This window comes from Rhamphochromis longiceps, linkage group LG12 (genome assembly GCF_057381845.1).
Source record: "Rhamphochromis longiceps isolate RC_006_pf linkage group LG12, R_longiceps_female_GT1.1, whole genome shotgun sequence".
Classification (NCBI taxonomy): domain Eukaryota; kingdom Metazoa; phylum Chordata; class Actinopteri; order Cichliformes; family Cichlidae; genus Rhamphochromis; species Rhamphochromis longiceps.
Genome location: NC_140568.1, coordinates 41267837 through 41284713, shown reverse-complemented (window position 1 = coordinate 41284713; position 16877 = coordinate 41267837). Strand labels below are relative to the sequence as shown.

Below are 16877 nucleotides of genomic sequence, written 5' to 3'. Positions count from 1 at the left end.
TTTCCCTTTTAAAAGATCTGATATGTTCAGCCCTTCCTCACCTTTTTTTTTTTTTACTGCCCATCTTTTCCTTTTCACTACTTTCGGTGGAACATTGATTTTTATTGCTGCTGCACAACCTTTTACTGCTCCAGGTTTAATGGTTTTCCACAGGTGGTAGCATCCATCTATACATTCATTTATTGCTATTCAGAGGCTATGACATCGAGTCACTACTTTAAAAAAGTTAAACTGTTAAATATTGACTATAATTCAGGCCAAAAATACCAGCCAGCAGTTAAATAGCCCACCACCAATTGTTCCAACTCCAGAGATGTACTGCTTGGGCTAGCTGGTTAGTGGAACTTTCAAAATAAAAGTAAGAGACTTGTCCACTTGAAAACTGGCCACTCATGCAAAGTAGAAATAAAATTAGCAACCAGACATAGTTTAGTCACAGTGAGCTGCTGAATAGCACCACACAAGTTCATAGTCACAACCACAACACACATTAAATAGTTAAATAGCAAATGAAGAAATACTTCAAGAGAGGTCTGGCTTTTGATGCATGTCATTGAGGAATTGAGTGTAAATGTAAGCTAACAGGGCTGTGATCAAAGTCCATGCAGGGTTTGGTAAACAAGTTCTGGTGCTGGCAGAAATAAACTGACTGGCAGCTACCACAATTCAAACATCCAGAGTGCTGCAGGGTTTCTGTTTTCAGAGCACATCAAACAGCTCAGGAGAAGAGATGTCCTCAGGGACTCTCGAAAAAAAGTTTAAAAAAAAAATAAAAAAAATGTCTCAGATGATGAGATATTCATTTCACCCTAGCAAAACCAAAGAGATGCCGGCTCCAACTGGATTCTGTCATCATCAGGGCTCTAAAGCAAGGTTACTTTCTGAGGTTTGTAATGCAGGATGAGCCGGGCTCTCTAGCTTGGTGAAATGAGGGCGAAGGATGAGCTGAAATAAGAGAAGATGGAGCTGATGGTGGTAGGAAAGTCTCTACTCAGGTTTCACAGTTTTACCTCAACAGCTCTGTTCAGTTACAGAGAACAAGAAGCCTCTGCAGACCAGCCAATACATGAGAGCAGACCGGAGTCTGAAGATCAAGTTTCAATTCATAATTTATGTGATTACATGTGTCCAGCATTGCAAAGCTTCTCTGTCATAAGAAATAAAGAAAATGAAGTTTTAATCTTAATCTCAGGCATTGGCTGTCCTTTAAAAGGACAAATGGGTTTGTGCGGATCTGACAAATTTACAAATATCAGGACAAAAACGAAAAGAAAAACAGTTTGAATTACAGAAGCCATACTACTACTACTAGCCAAATATTGAGTTATCCGTCTCTAAAAACAGGCTGAATCTGTGGCCTCCACTGTAATAATGCATTATTAAAGAACATCAAATCTTATTGCTCCCATCTCCATTATTTATGTTTGATTTTTGATTATGTTTTCATTATTAGATATTTCTTGAACTGCAGCATCACAGATGCATCTTATATGTAAGATTCCTTTCAGTCATGGACTTATGGTCCAGAATACTGACAGGTCGACGATGTTGTGGTCTTTCAGCTCAGTTTGATGAACTCTTGATGGTGGCTGGCGATGCCATTTCTTCTTCTGCTCTGTAACTCTGCAGCTCACTGAGGCTACAGAAGAACAAGGACTACCGCCCCGTAGTCCAACAGTGGAGTTGAAGTTCCCCCACTGGAGAAGAAAGTAAGAGGAACTTGTTATTGCCGCTATTTACCGTCATAAAATACAATCTATTTCTGTGATAAACTCTAAATTTACTGTTTGACTGCGAGTTTTAAACATCACCATTATTGGTGGAAAAATGTATAATCTCATCTCAATAATGCACAGTCAATTTATGAACATATTTTTCAGGTTAAAAGGATTAATCCCCCACTCTTCAACAAAAACGAGAAGCTTGTAGCTTAAAGAGATGCAGAGATATTTCACTATTGATATGCACCAGTGAGATTCCCACAAGATGTAAGCAAAGTATGACCTTCACTGCTAGATTTCTTTGTGTATTTTTACAAAGGGTGACTAAGGTATATGGGAAATCTAAATGTCATACAGTTAGCATCCAAATATTATGTCACATTTAACCTCTGATCTCACTTTGACATTTTGTATCTGCTTTTCAAGTTGACCCCAAAACACATTTCTTATCTTTAAAGACATTACTGTCAAGAGAAAGAGAATGAGATGAATGAAATATAGTGTAGTACAATATTAAATAATATAAAATAAACGACTACAGCCTTAAAAAAGTTATAAGAATTAGTAAAACAATGCTACCTTGAAGCTAGTCATTATACAACAGTTCCCAGTGAATACTTAATAGCGGTTTTGGCCTAATCACCACATTTTTTAGCAAGTTAATCCACCATTTCTCATTCATACATGTAGTTATTAAATAAGTGTGGCAGGTCTGTCTGGGTTGAGATCTTCTAACAGCAAATACTTTCATGAGGCTGGTTTCCATGGAGAGCTTTAGCTTCCCGCGATCATCTAAATGTGTTTTCAAAGCCTTTCCATGCTAAAAAAAATAAAGGCATGCTCAGTATATGTTATTCATGAAAATGGAAGATCAACAGGGAATATAAAACATCCTGAGATATTCACTTAGTGCAGGCAGCTCTGCTATAAAGACACTGTGTGCTACTGCAGGGAGGGCAAATCAAAAGGACAGCATCACTGCCATCCCCTGCATGTACTGCAGAACCTGAAGTGACCCACAACAGCTGGGGATAGCTAAAAAAAAAACATACCATGTGATGGTGCTCCAGAGCTAATGTCACAACCGACACGTTGGGAAAAGACCGTGAAGTGATTTTAGACAGCTGCACAGCTGGGATGTCCAGCATGCAGTCCACCAAAAACGTCCAATCCCGTCCACTGGATGACTTTGTAAAAAAAAAAAAGGAGGGCGTGCATTTTTAACTTTTACCTGTATTTTGTCCTTAACAATCGATTACGCCCATGGAGTCTGAATTCCTCATTTCATTTGAGCGAGATGAATCTGGATCATTGTTCATTTTATAGTCTTTTTCATAACAAAGTTATCATGGCCTGTCATTGGCCTGTCATTCACCACTACATAAGTAAGAGATTTACTGGCAGTACTACATTTGAGAAAAAAAAGTTTTAATAATAGATAATGTTCTCTGTTATTTAATGCTTTAAGTGATGAGTCCAGAGATTTTTCTGAGTGGTTAGGCCAGAGAAGCCAAGCCAATGGGTTTCCTTTGATTTACTACAATAGCAATTCTACATAATGTGCAACAAAAATATCAGTGACGTAACATTTCTTCTCTTGATTGGCATAAGAACTAGGAAGTCATTCAAAACAGTTACCAACTTGTCCCATCCTAATCTGTTAACTTCTCAGTTAATAAAAGTATCAAGGAAAAAAAATTAAAGCTCATGACACTTATGGTGGAAAAATAAACACTGCATGGTTTTGTTTTTTTTGTTTTTTATGTCAGACACAATGAGTTTGTGCTGATCTGAAGTCAACCTCAGCACCACTGGTCACCACAGCTTCAAATAAACTCTTAGTATTCACTGTTTGTGTATTCCTTACATACAGCACAGGACAACTCTAATTGAAATCAAAATATCACACACACACTTGATCCTCATTTACAAGAGCAGTGTTGCATCCTCGTCAACACTTTTAGCTGCACCCCATCCCAAGGAGGCTGAGCTCCAAGGTTAGGCTCTGGTTACCGTTTCTATTTACCTTCCTTGGGATTGGAGAAGCCAGTTGCTTCGAGCAGTGCTCTGCTCACCGAGTACAACCCCCCCATCTGAAACCTGAACCTGTAACGTGTGCGCGTGTGTGTGTGTATTTATCAGGTTCAGGCAAATGCATGGAATGCAAATGCAGGGGAGCAGTAATAGTACAGAGCTCCTCTTTGTTCCCAAACACTAATATTTCCATGTTTTAAGCTGCTGACTGTCCATTACAGCAGAGGTAAGGACCAGAAGATCCCAATTTCTCTTCCCCGTTGCCTTTCAAGCAGTAAAACCTGAGGAGGAGAGGATCTGTTGCTGTTCCATACCAACTTGCTTTCATTTGAGCCTCAAACTATCATTTAAAACAGCAGCAGCTTCAGAAGTGACTGTTAAGTCATAATCAGCTGGTTCAATCTGGCACAGACATGTGACAGAGTAATATAATTAAACATAGATTAGGCATGAGGGTTTTTTAAGTTACTTTACATCTGGTAAAAAGGCTTATTTTTGGCCTCTGAATCCAATGACTCTGATTCACTTGTTATAAGAGCGGTCCAAGACTCCAAGCCTCCCCCACAGCTAAAAATTCACTCCACACAGTGCATGACTTCAGTCTCGGATTATTTTCTTGGGTGGGTGTGGGCAATTCTTAAGAACTCTGAATTTTGAATTTTTCTTATCTTAATTTGATATGCATTTGTGAAGATGTGATGACAAATGTACCAAGAATCAAGAGTCCTTGGTTATGACTCTAAAGGTTAATAATTTACAAGTTGGGCAAAGCCCAAACTCAGGCAAAATAACCCACCCACAACTTTAAGCGTTCTTGCTAACATACAGATATTTTTGAAAAATCCAGACAAACCAAACCAAGTCAACCTCCTTAGTGGATGTAAAATAAGAAAAGGGTTGGGTGACAAAGCAAAAAAAAATACCATCACCACTAATATAAAAATATAATTTCTCTCAGGTTTAAAGGCAGAGTTTTGGAAGATTCCTGTATGATTCTTTGCTGCTGTGTTGCCTGCTGCTCTGCTCTATGTGACCACAACTCTGTCTGTGGGTTTGTTTGATTACCTGTACCAGGTACACCTTAGGAACCTGAAGGTTTGTATCTATATCAGATATCATGATGCCATCATGTTGCCTAGCAACCACCTAGGAACAGGCTACAATTACCCATTTTTAGCATATAAATATGGTGTGTTTTTATATTTTATTTTGCTTTACTTTTCTCAGTTTGATTAAGCGATGGTTCCCTGGTGTACTGGTTAATACATTCACTTTACATCAAAAGATCCCTTCTTTCAGACCTGGAAGAGAACAAGCCTCAGGGTCTGTGACACTAGCTTGTGTCTCCTAGTGCCAGGCCCTACCTTGGATAAATGGAATATCAGCTCTTCTAGCCAACAAAATATGTCAACTGTCTACAATAATAACATGAATTCTACACAAACCTTGAGCCAACACCAGTTTTAATAATTTTTAAAATGTCTCTTCTTGGACACAAATCTAAACTGTACAAATTCCCTGAATGTGATTAAAATTCAGATTAGAACTTCACCGTTTACATAGACATATAAATATAATGTGCAGTTTCATTCATTAAGCATTTTAATACAATGAATCAATTTGTCTAACTTTCTGGGAAGAGTAGAAGTTGTGATGTCTGATATAAATACACACTGGATTTGTCTTGATTTCTCATTTTATCTCCACCTTGTTGTGTTCCCCAGGTTTCAATTTCTCCCCTCTCGCAATGGTCCCCATTTCAACTTTAACCAGTATCAAAGCAGCACAATACATAAGATGCCATCTTCACATTCTGTTGATAGTTTTAGTTAATTTCTGAATGATTTACACTCTTTTTAAACAAAGGGCATTTTTAGTACTGCTATAATTTGTTTATCATTCAGCCCTATACAAATCTAAACATTAGTATTAGTAACAGTTAGTATTTTTAGTATTAGTATTTAGTAGTTAGTATTTTTCTGTAACTAACACAAAAAACATCAAGTAACCCATGAAATGTGAACATACAAAAAAAAAAAAAAAAAAAAAAAAAAAGACAAAAGCTGCCAATTAACTAAAATGAATTTCACACCTGAATGTCACAAAGCTTCAACTACTGCCATGGTAAATCCAAATCCTTATTCAATTCTTTTTTGTGTGAAACGTCTTTTGTCAAAAGCTTTGGTGCTGCTTGGCATTGTTTGCCTGAGAACTCTACTGAACCTCGCAGATTCAAAAGATACTCCCAATACTGGTATCTGTTGTTTTGATGATGATCTTGTAGCATCCTGTCTAAAATTGGGCACACACTTAACAACTGTCAGGCTAATTATACATGTGAATAAGACATGATCACTGGCAAATGGCCCAGGTCTCTTCCAGTCAGACTGAGCCAGTGTTTGGAGTCAGCAGATAGCCATGTAGTGTGACACACACACACACACACACACACACACACACACACACACACACACACACACACACACACACACACACACACACACACACACACACACACACACACACACGTTGTATTATTTCCACCTATAAATATTTTTTTTCCCAGAAGTTAAAAAAAATGCCAACAAAGACCAGCAGAAAGCGGAGAGAAGAAATGTGAGTTTTTTGATGGTTTTTCAGGTTGTGAATAGAACAAAAACTTCTAAATGGGGAAAAAGTAATGGAGGGAAAAATACCTTGGCAGATGTAAAGAAAGAAACATTAGTAAACGTTCGGCAAGGTTAATGGCAAGGTTCGCCAAAAACGCCGGGCACGTCAACCATTTTTACACACCAACAATCACAGCTGCAGCTATTTATAGCGCGAAGAATTAATCCTCCAATTAATAATTAAACAGTTATAAGATGCCTGGCACAATTTAACACACACAATGAATTATTTACAAGGCATGAATGGTACATTGTACATATTAATATTAATGTCTGAATAGGAAAGAATTCTCATTTTGCATTTGAACATGACACATCAGATTTCCAAAAAATGAGGACATTTTCTCTAAGGAATGCCTGTGGTTTTAATGATTTTTTTTAATCAGTTTTAAATAAAATATAAACAAACTAAAGTTCCCTAACTGAGACATTTCAAAAACAATGGCTACATAAACTCTTTTCCGCATGTCAAATCTTTTCCTCATTAAACAAACATGGTCCAGGGTGTGTTCAAATGACCACAAGGCGATGGCAATGATTACACAGCCAGTGTAGTCTCACCCAGTCCTTTCTCCTTGTAACCTGAACATCCTCATTACAGCTGCAGAGGCTGCAGAGCTCTGAGCCTTTATTCTCAACAACCATGATGAAATTATTTGACTTATTATTATCAGTCCTTTGAGACGAGAAAGATCTTTGTTGCTTTTACTCTTATGGCAGCAGGACTATGGTGATTTATTTTATGTCCATGTATCTTCACATTGCCTACATATATTTTATTCAAACCTTAAAATAGGGTTGCTCAATTAATCGAATTTTAATCTAAATTACGATCTGGGCTTTCAACGATCACCTCCCTCGTGCTTTACTCTCACGCTGCTCCGTGTTGCAAATCGAGCGCACCTCTCTGCATTTCGAACACGCATCACAACAATTAAGAGGACCCGAGGGAAGCTTGGAAAGCTAAGCAGAAGTTATTTGGAGAGGAGAGTGACTGCCGTTGGTTGAAAAGAGAGGTAAAAAAAAAACAAAAAAAAAAACTTCAGTGGTGTGGAAACATTACGGGTTCGCGGAGTCAGACGTGGATCAAGTAGACAGTGTGTAAACTTTGCTGCGGTGTCGTAGCTGCACCACAGAGCAACACTGCAAAGTTCACTAAACATAGATGTTTACATTTTTCATTTATTTCTTATATTGCAAACACTTGCACTGTTTGCAGGAGTATTTGCACACTATTTTATATTCTTTTTTGACAATCTTTAAAGCCATTATTCAACACATTGTTATTGTTAAATAAATATCGTCAAATAATCGAGATCTCAATTTCAGTGAAAATAATCGTGATTATCATTTTTGCCATAATCGAGCAGCCCTACCTTAAAACTCACTATAGTACATTGTATGCTTGTGTTGGACAGGCCACTTTGTCATTTTATAGACCAAACTGCTGGTAGTAGTAGGAATGTTTTCCCAGGAAATTTTATGCAGTCTTTTAAGTATAAAATAACTGTAACACTAACAACAACTAGAGTAATTTAACTTTATAACTTGAGAAGCGCTGCAAAACACTGCCACAAAATAAAACAATGTTTTTTGTTTTTGTTTTTTTACCTTGAATGTTTTATTTTCGTTCAAGTCTTTGTAACCAGCTGCTTAAATCGCTGCTTTTCCACCACATAACCATATCAGTAATTTCCATCATATTGTTTACTTTTGGGCTGCAGAACGGTTTTTTTGAATATCTTCCAAAGCACTGTGCTTTGGTGGAGTTTGCTGAAGGTACTAAATCTTTATCAGAGGCTGAGATTTGCCTCCAGCTCTGAGGCTTGCTGAGGCTTGTCTTGTTGTTGTGTGCACTTGGATATGTAAACACATGGCATTGCGATAGCAATGATATTGTGAAATATTCCACTCCAAAAAATTATACATGGATGACATGAAATGGCACAGCCCAGTCACACAGTGTATGACAAGAACTTTTATTGTGAAAAGACGGAACAAGGAGCCCTTTCGCACACTCCTAGAACAAATCTTATTTTGGGTATGGGCCGTTTTTCAAAATGCACACATGTGTGTACTTCTGTACTTATGAAATGTAATAAGTAGCAACCCCAGTACAGTTCCAATTCAAAATTGCTGAAAATGCCCAGATGTGTTCTTGCTCCGCCCACTCTATCGAGGGTACATTAATCATGACTTGTGTGTGCTTGGTGCAGCCAAGTACCCCAGAATTCATTTCATCTGAAACTCAAAAGCGGCAATAGTGGAGGACAGCGGCCAAAAGTGTAAGTAAAATTTAAAATATTACTGTCTTTGATGAATTAAACAAACTTTTAAAATGTTTTTAGGCATGAATGCAGATTTGTAAACTTCAAATATCTGTTTGATTTATCAGCAAGACATTGCCTGCTTGCAAAAGTGCTCCGATGTTTTTGTAGATATCCATTTCTGCTGGTCTAACCCCACTAGCTGTCAGCTGACCACTCATTCAAGGATCATTATACCTGGCAGAAAATCTGAGTCCTGGCACATCATTTTCAAAACCCTTTTGCCACTCAGTGAAAGTTAAACACTATACTATAAAGACACATCTCCTGGATGCACTGGTACGCATCTTCAGTGATGTATCCTAGGGTCATCAGGTGTTTCGGGTCTCACAACATCATACACCCTCGCCCAGGCGACCCAGCCGGGGGTGATCAGGCCCCGACTTGCGTACCAGTAGCTACCCACGGATCAGCCCTCTTAATCCACAGCCACCTTGTGGCTTTCTCTGCCGCTTCACTCACAGCCTGGATGGCCCTCTTCTTGGCTGCCCCAGCCACGCCCAGCCGGCCTAGAACTTTGCAGAGTGATCGTCCTGCAAAGCCCCTACAACCCACTTCTATGGGCTCATAGAAAGTCTTCCAGCCCCTTCCCCTGCACTCTTGCACTAGTTCCTGGTACTTTCCTCGTTTCCTTTCATTAGCCTCCTCAATCCGCTCTTCCCAGGGCACTGTGAGTTCCAGCATGATCAGCTGTTTTGAGGCCTCAGAAATAATTATCAAGTCTGGCCGGAGTGATGTTTCTGCAATGTTCTGAGGAAACTTTAGTTGTTTACCCAGGTCAGCCTGTAGCTGCCAATCAGAGGCTGTGTTGAGAAGGCCAGTTGTCAAATGTGGGCGCCCCTGGGGTTTCTCTCCAGCCTTAATAAAAGAGATTGCCTTCCTCGGAGCATGATGATGCTTGCTGATGCAATCTTTTCAGCAACTACTCTGAGCACCTGGTCGTGCTGCCAACGATACCGACCATCGGCCAGGGCCCTTGGGCAGCTGCTAAGGAGGTGTTCTAGGGTCCCTCTTCCAGAGCACAGGGGACAGGCAGGTGTCTCGCTCTTTCCCCACAAATGGAGGTTTGCTGGGCTTGGCAGAGTGTCGTATACTGCCTGCACTAGGAATCGGATCCGGTGGAAGTCTGCCTGCATGATGTTTGCCCAGGTGACCTTGCGCTGCAAGGTGCTCTCCCACCTTGTCCATGCTCCCTGCCGCTTAAGGCCTACAGCTCTGCTTACTCGCTCCTCCTCCACACCTGCTCGGACCTCTTCCTGGAGTAGCTGGTGTCTCTCCTTTCCCTGTGCCCTGCAGACCTGGGCCTTTGGGATGTACCCCAAGCCTGCTCCCCCTGTTGCTAAGACCCCCATTAGTGTTTTCTGCCTTAGGCGTGACTCCGCCACCTCAACTGCCTTCTCAGCCTTCCACTTTCTTCCTGTCCTTACCTCAATGCCTGCTGATGCCACCTTGCAGTCTTTAGAATCTCTGTACTGTAGGGCTTCTCGTGTGCGAGCCACCTTGAACTCTTCTGTGAGACCACTGAAGGGTAACTGCACGCTGTTGCTTGTCCCATACAAGGCAGCGCTGGTGAGACTGCGGGGAAGTCCCAGCCACTTACGAAGAAAGCCACTGATCTTTCTTTCAAGGGATTCCACAGTAGTTATTGGAACTGTATAGACAAGCAAGGGCCACAGGATTCGGGGCAGGATGGAATGCTGGTAGATCCAGGCTTTAAATCTTCCAGGCAAGCCGGACTTATCCACCTTAATAAGCCACGCTCCCAGCTCCTCATTTGCCTTCTGGATAGCAGTAGAGTCTTTCAGGCTGGAGTCAAAGAGTTTCCCCAAGCTCTTAACTGGTTGTTCCGTTATGGATGGAATAATGGTTCCTGAAATTGAGAACCGGAACTTGTCCGTCACCTTGCCCTTCTTCAGTACCATCGATCTTGACTTGGAAGGTTTAAAACTCATCCTTGCCCATGAGATGAGTCTCTCAAGACCTTGCAAGATCCACCTACACCCGGGAACTGATGATGTTGTAATGGTGAGGTCATCCATATAGGCTCTGATAGGGGGCTGACGAACACCTGACCTTGTTAACGGCCCTCTGCACTCCACCTCCGCAGCCTTTACCACCATGTTCATTGCCAGGGCAAAGAGCGTAACTGAGATGGTACAGCCTGTTATTATACCTTTTTGGAGTCGGTGCCAGTCTGAAGTAACTGCCCTAGAAGTGACCCTAAGCCTGAAATTGGCGTAATAGTCCAGGATTAGGTCCTTGATCTTGCTGGGGACGTGGTGGAGGTGCAAAGCATGCTCAACCAGTTTGTGTGGGATCGACCCATACGCATTAGTTAGGTCCAGCCACAATACAGCTAGGTCGCCTCTGTTCTCATGTGCTTCTCTTATAAGGTGTGTAACTACACCAGTGTGCTCTAGGCAACCAGGAACTCCTGGGATTCCCCCCTTCTGAACTGATGGATCAATGTAATTGTTTCTAAGGAGAAACTCGGTCAATCTCCGGGAGACAACGCTAAAAAACACCTTCCCCTCCACGCTCAATAGCGAGATACTCCGAAACTGGTTTATGTTTTTCGAATCCTCCTCTTTGGGAATCCAGACTCCCTCTCCACTGATCAGCAACTCTCCCTCTCCGCCATATCACCTTTAAGATCTTCCACAGGTGGCGGAGCAGCTCTGGGCAGCGCTTATAGACAAGGTAGGGTACGCCACTGGGACCTGGGGAGGATGCTGAGCGGGCTGCTTTGATGACCTCACACACCTCCTTCAAACTTGGCTCCGTCAACTTGAACTCTACTGATGGTGGGGCAGGGTTGATGAGAGCTTTGTTTGGTCCCAAGTCTTGTTCCCTCAATGGGTCACTCGTGGTCTCATGAAGGAAGTTATTCACCTCCTCTGCTGAGCACTCCAACTGCCCGCTTCGCTTGACCCCAAGCAATTGTTTGGAAAATCGAAAGGGATCAGCAATGAAAGCTGCACGTTTCCTGGCTCTCTCTCTTCCTCGCCTCCTGTGCCATTCTGCTCTACGGAGGGTGATCAGCTTCTTCCGCAAGATGTTATGCAGCTCCTCTAAAGCTTGCTTCTCCTCCGCATCAGCGTTCTTGAACTGCTTCTTAAGGCTCCTAAGCTCCTGGCGTAGTTGATGAATCTTCATGGCCCTGCGGTTCATGGTGTAAGGGGTCTTGTTGTTACACTTCTCGATCAGGCCGAACCTTTCTGAGGCGTAGCTGACTATGATGGTGGTCATTGTTTTAAGCCTGCTGTCGGCACCTCTTTTGGCCACAGCTTGTATGATGTTGGAGACATCCTCATCAAACTTCTGCCACTCGCTCTGGCTGCTGGCTGGGGGCCACTTAATCCGCTGTTGTGGAACTACACTGCTTGGATTGGAAGAGTCCTGTGCATGGAGGGACTGGGCTCTGTGGGGTGCCTCCTGGCCGGGCTCCTCCTGCGTCTCACCAGGTTCAGGACCTGTGCGTTGCACCTCACTCTGCCGCTCCAAACATTTCATTCTAGCCTGATGGACCTTTAGGCCACGCTGGTTCTTGCACAGCTTGCCGCAGATACATGTCTTACTCGTAGTCCTTTCCATTGCATTAGTCGTTAACCTTAAGTCCGTCCGATTGGAGACCTCATTCTCCCCCCCTCTCGGGGTCTCCTGGGGGTATCTTTCTTTAGGGCTTTCCATAGCTTTTTGGGTGCTTTCTCGCGAAAACTGCAGACCGGGATGCTAGCCCACCCCGCCCCTGGAGCCGTCTTTCCGAGCTGTCATCTGTCTCTCCAGTCGTCACCAAACTTTCTTGGTTGTCACCTAGACTCTTCCTAGGCGTCACTGGCTCAGCCAGAGTTAAACTATAAAGACACATCTCCTGGATGCACTGGTACTAGATATAATTCACTCATATGATTTCTAACTGTTGATGTTTGGTTTATTTCAGTGTTTTACTTGTTTCTGAGAAAATTGGTTTGTTCCCTAAAGTAGAAATGTGCTGTACTTATTGTAACGGCAGCTTTTCCTGAATTAAAACGAACATTAAAAATATTTTAATCCAGGAGGAAAGTATGAGCCTTTTCTCTGGAAGCAGAAACATCTGGGCCAGCATGTTTATGCTGTTCATGGAGACAGATGTCAAGCTATGAAACGATAAACCATAAATGATCAAATTATGTTTTTAATATTTACTCAACTCTATTCTAAACGCCAGCTGTCTGTTGTAAGTTGTGAGAGTCTACCAGAATAAAAATGAAATCATTCTAGCATCTGAACAGTTTGTCTTTGTTCAATAAACAGTGTGAAACAGATCATATGAATCACTAATAATAATCATGAAGACTAAAAGCAGTGAGGTTGCTCTGAGTGCTCAGAGTAGAAAAGTGCCATATAACAACCAGTCCACTTCCCATTTCAGTAACATGTGCATACATGTGCCATATAAATTACATTTTAAATCTAGAGGTTCTGACTACTATCATATTAGTCTTGTTTTAAGATCTAAAGAACAGTCGCCTCATTCACCCATTCACACTTTCTTCTATGCTTTTTCTTAGTGAGTGCTTTCTATCTAACATTCACATTCCAATGGATGCATCGGAAAGCAACTTTGGGTTAGCATCCTACCCAAGGATATTTGGCACGCCAACTTGGAGTAACCAGGGATCAAACCACCAACCATGCGATTAGTAGATGACCTGCTTCACCTCCTGAGCTACAGCCAACGACAAGTGTTTACTGCAATTTTTCTAAATTAAGCTATTTTCTAAATCTTTCTATATTATTTCACCTTGATGGCTTTTTTATGCTTATTGTTCTTCTTCAAAGAAATCTAGTAATTAAGCATATCATGGGCAATTTCCACCGTAAATATTAATCCGTGAAATTAAGGGGGAATGGGCGTAAAAACATAGCCAAGGTGGGGGGAATAGGCTCCAGCCCTCCCGCTACCCTAAAAAGGATACGCGGAAGAGAATGGATGGATGGATGGATTGGAGTAAAAACATGGAGATGAGTTGGGCTGAGCTGAGATGTCATGTGATCAGATACACTGCCATTCCACTTGTCCTCTGGAAGTACTGGAAGTACTAGCAAAGTACACAAGTACAAACTTGCGTACTTCGGTATTGAGATACAGTCATGCACTGAACAGCAATAGCTACAAAGACACAGCAACCACATAAACACAAGCTTGAGTAGCCCACAGACCTGGTCCACACATTTCTGACACTGCCCCCTGGTGACACTGCACAGCTACAACATGTACGTAACAGTCTGTTCTCCTGACAAGGAAGCACATTCAATGGAAAGCAAAGGTTTTCTCCTCTGATGTGGGTGGTAAATAAATGCGCACCTGCTGAAAACTTCCTAGTTTGTCCTGTTGTGGGTTTTTTGTTTGTTACACTAAGAGGGCTCAGTACCACCCAATGACCCCCCCCCCCCCCGACACGCCTCTGAGAGTAGCATGAATATTAAGGCTGTTTGTCCAAAAGATCCATATTTCAGCCTTTAGCAGATGGAGTGCTGTATTTACAGCATTACTATGAGGCAGTGCAGCAGACTAAACATGCAGCATTACCAAGGCTGCAAAGTACTGATGCTGTTCAGTGGAAACCTGCAGGGTAATGTGTGATAAATCATGCAGGGTGTAGGTGCATCTGCGCTATGCGGGCCTACCTGTCCTCCTCAAATACTCCAACAAACAGGTGCTCTTTCTCCGCTGGTCAGAGCCACAAATGAACGCCAGCGAAAACTTCATTTGGCATTTACTAGCAGGTAGTACACACGCTACCTACAGGAGAGGGTTTATACCCTGACAGTTTGTTTTCTCTTAAAAGCCACATTCAGGACGGTTCGCGGGTCTCCACGCGCGAGGAAAACTTCCCGTTAAACTGTCCGTCTCGTGAACGAGCAGTTGGTTCAAACACGTTCAACCAAAACACGGAGTCCTGAAGCTGAGCTAAAGCCGGTCTGAAGTTAAACCAGGCACCCGCAGGGCAGCAGCCGACCGCTCATCCCAAAAACTGTCACAAAAAGCGGACACTTACCTCAAACCACTGTCCGCGGACGACCGGGAGGAGGACGGGAGAGGAGAAAGCTCAGCCGGTCAGCGAGTCCAAAGCCTCCGAAAACACTTTGCTGCTGTTGTTTCTGTCCTTTAACTGAATGTAAGTCCCGCTCCGGCGTCACTTTGTATCCGGACGGAAGCTCACAACGTGGAGTGAAGCCGGTGGCGGCGGAAGCAACAACAACAACGGCAGCAGCACCAACGGTCTCCGGCCAGCCTGCTGCGTGTCAGCGTTCAGCGCAGGGAGAGAGAGTGGAGACTGACGCCGCGCATGCGCACGACGATCGCTACTGCAAAAACAGAGATCGTCTAATGAGCAGTTGCAGTCCAGTTTGTCTCTATAAATGGGGTTTGTGCCCTGGTCACACTATCTTTAGAGTACAGTACAGCTTTCAGATTTAGTGACATTCAAGAATTCAAGCAATATTCTTACATTCTGTCCTTTTCTGCCTATGGAAGCAGTCTTACATTTTCAGATCAATAGGACCAGGCAATATAAAAGCTGCAATCCCCCATTAAAAAAGTTTTTAAAAAGCGAAGCAAAACAAAACAAACAAACATTTTGGCATAAAAATCTGTTTGTTGGGACCAGTCTTTTTTCCCCTATATAATATTTTAACCTGCAGAGCAGTCATAAGTCATAATTTTAATAAAAGGGGGTAGCATTAAATCTGTTAAAAGTCTAAAAGGTGCACATTTAAAATTCTGTAGTTATATTATTATATTATATTATATTTCCAAAATGTAAAAACATATGAGAATGTGGGCTTGTTTCTTTTTTAATAATTACACTAATTCTTTAATTATCTTTGTCCCCTTTTTCAACACCTATTCCACTTAATCCCAAGGAATAATCTGGCAGAATGAGATGCACACTAAATTCCTCCATGATTCTGTAGAAATTATAAGATGATTTCTATAAGGGACAGTGGCGCGGCTGCCCCTCTGTTGGTCTTCCTTGGTCTCTTGTGTTCTGGGGGCCTCTGGATGTCTGGAGTTTTGATCTCCTCCATACCTGCTTCATGCCCTGGAGGACGGGGCTGTGGCCCCCCCACACCCTCTAGCAGATCATTACATGAAGGAACCTTTTAAAAAACAAAAAACAAGCGCGTCCATGCTCACAGGTGTACACACGGGTGATCACACCCACAAACTACACCCTTTTTGGCTCCTACCTCAAAGCACACTGTGTTCTGTTGATCTTATGTGCTGCACAATAATGTTTAATATTTAGTATTTACTGTCATATTCCCATATATCATTGTGATGTTGTTTATTCTATTACTCTTGTTCTCTTCTGCTTGTTTTCTTTTTTCTTTCTCAGCAGGTGACCCAGGTGATTGATATATGCATTTTTTTTCTTTTTTTCTTCTTTTTTTTCTTTTTCTGCTCATTCTGTTGGTTTTTGGTTTTTGCCCTTCTCCCCCGTCCCTCTTCTCAGCTGTTTCTCTTTCCCTCTTTCTTTCTCCCCTTCTTTCCCCCAGTCAAGTCTGTCCCATGTTCAGTAAGTGAAAATAAAATAAACAATAAAAGGTGAATCAAATGGACCATTATGGCAAGGCTGGGATGGTCAATTTGGTAAAGTAAATCCGTTGGGCATCTTTCTTTGCCTTTAGACAACAATTCTGATGGCAAAAGAGCCAAACGGGACAGGCAAAAAAAAAAAAAAAAAAAAGAAATTATAAGATGATTAAATATATTAAAATTATATAGGTTAAGATCGTATATCATACAACCCACCAGGTCCATTCTGATAAAATCCTTAGGGACTGGTTCCAGTAGAATTTTTTTTTGTATCCTTTAAGGACCTTTTGAGTGGAAAAATGTTACTGAAAGAATGGAACTGGATTAAAATTAAATCAGAAATTTGCTTATTTTTTGCAAGTTGTTTTTCATCTATAATTCAGTTTGGAGTTTTTCTCAAGTTATGAACACACAGAAAACTGCATAAAAGCTAATGCTATTCTATCAGAGAGACACTGTAAGTCTGCACCCACCAGTTACCATGACTATCATATATTTCAGTTCAGTTCAGTTCAGTTCATTTTTATTTCAAACATTTCAA

General features: G+C 41.7%; 1 protein-coding gene across 1 annotated transcript in view; it reads right to left on the bottom strand.

Moving 5' to 3' along the window:
- The window catches only part of LOC146657999 (spermatid perinuclear RNA-binding protein-like), a 102681-nt gene extending 87619 nt beyond the window's left edge, over positions 1-15062 (bottom strand). Inside the window, exon 1 of the mRNA XM_085426391.1 lies at positions 14793-15062. The gene's annotated coding sequence lies outside the window, so the exon portion shown is untranslated. The remainder of the gene's footprint in view (positions 1-14792) is intronic.
- Positions 15063-16877: the final 1815 nt, after the last annotated feature.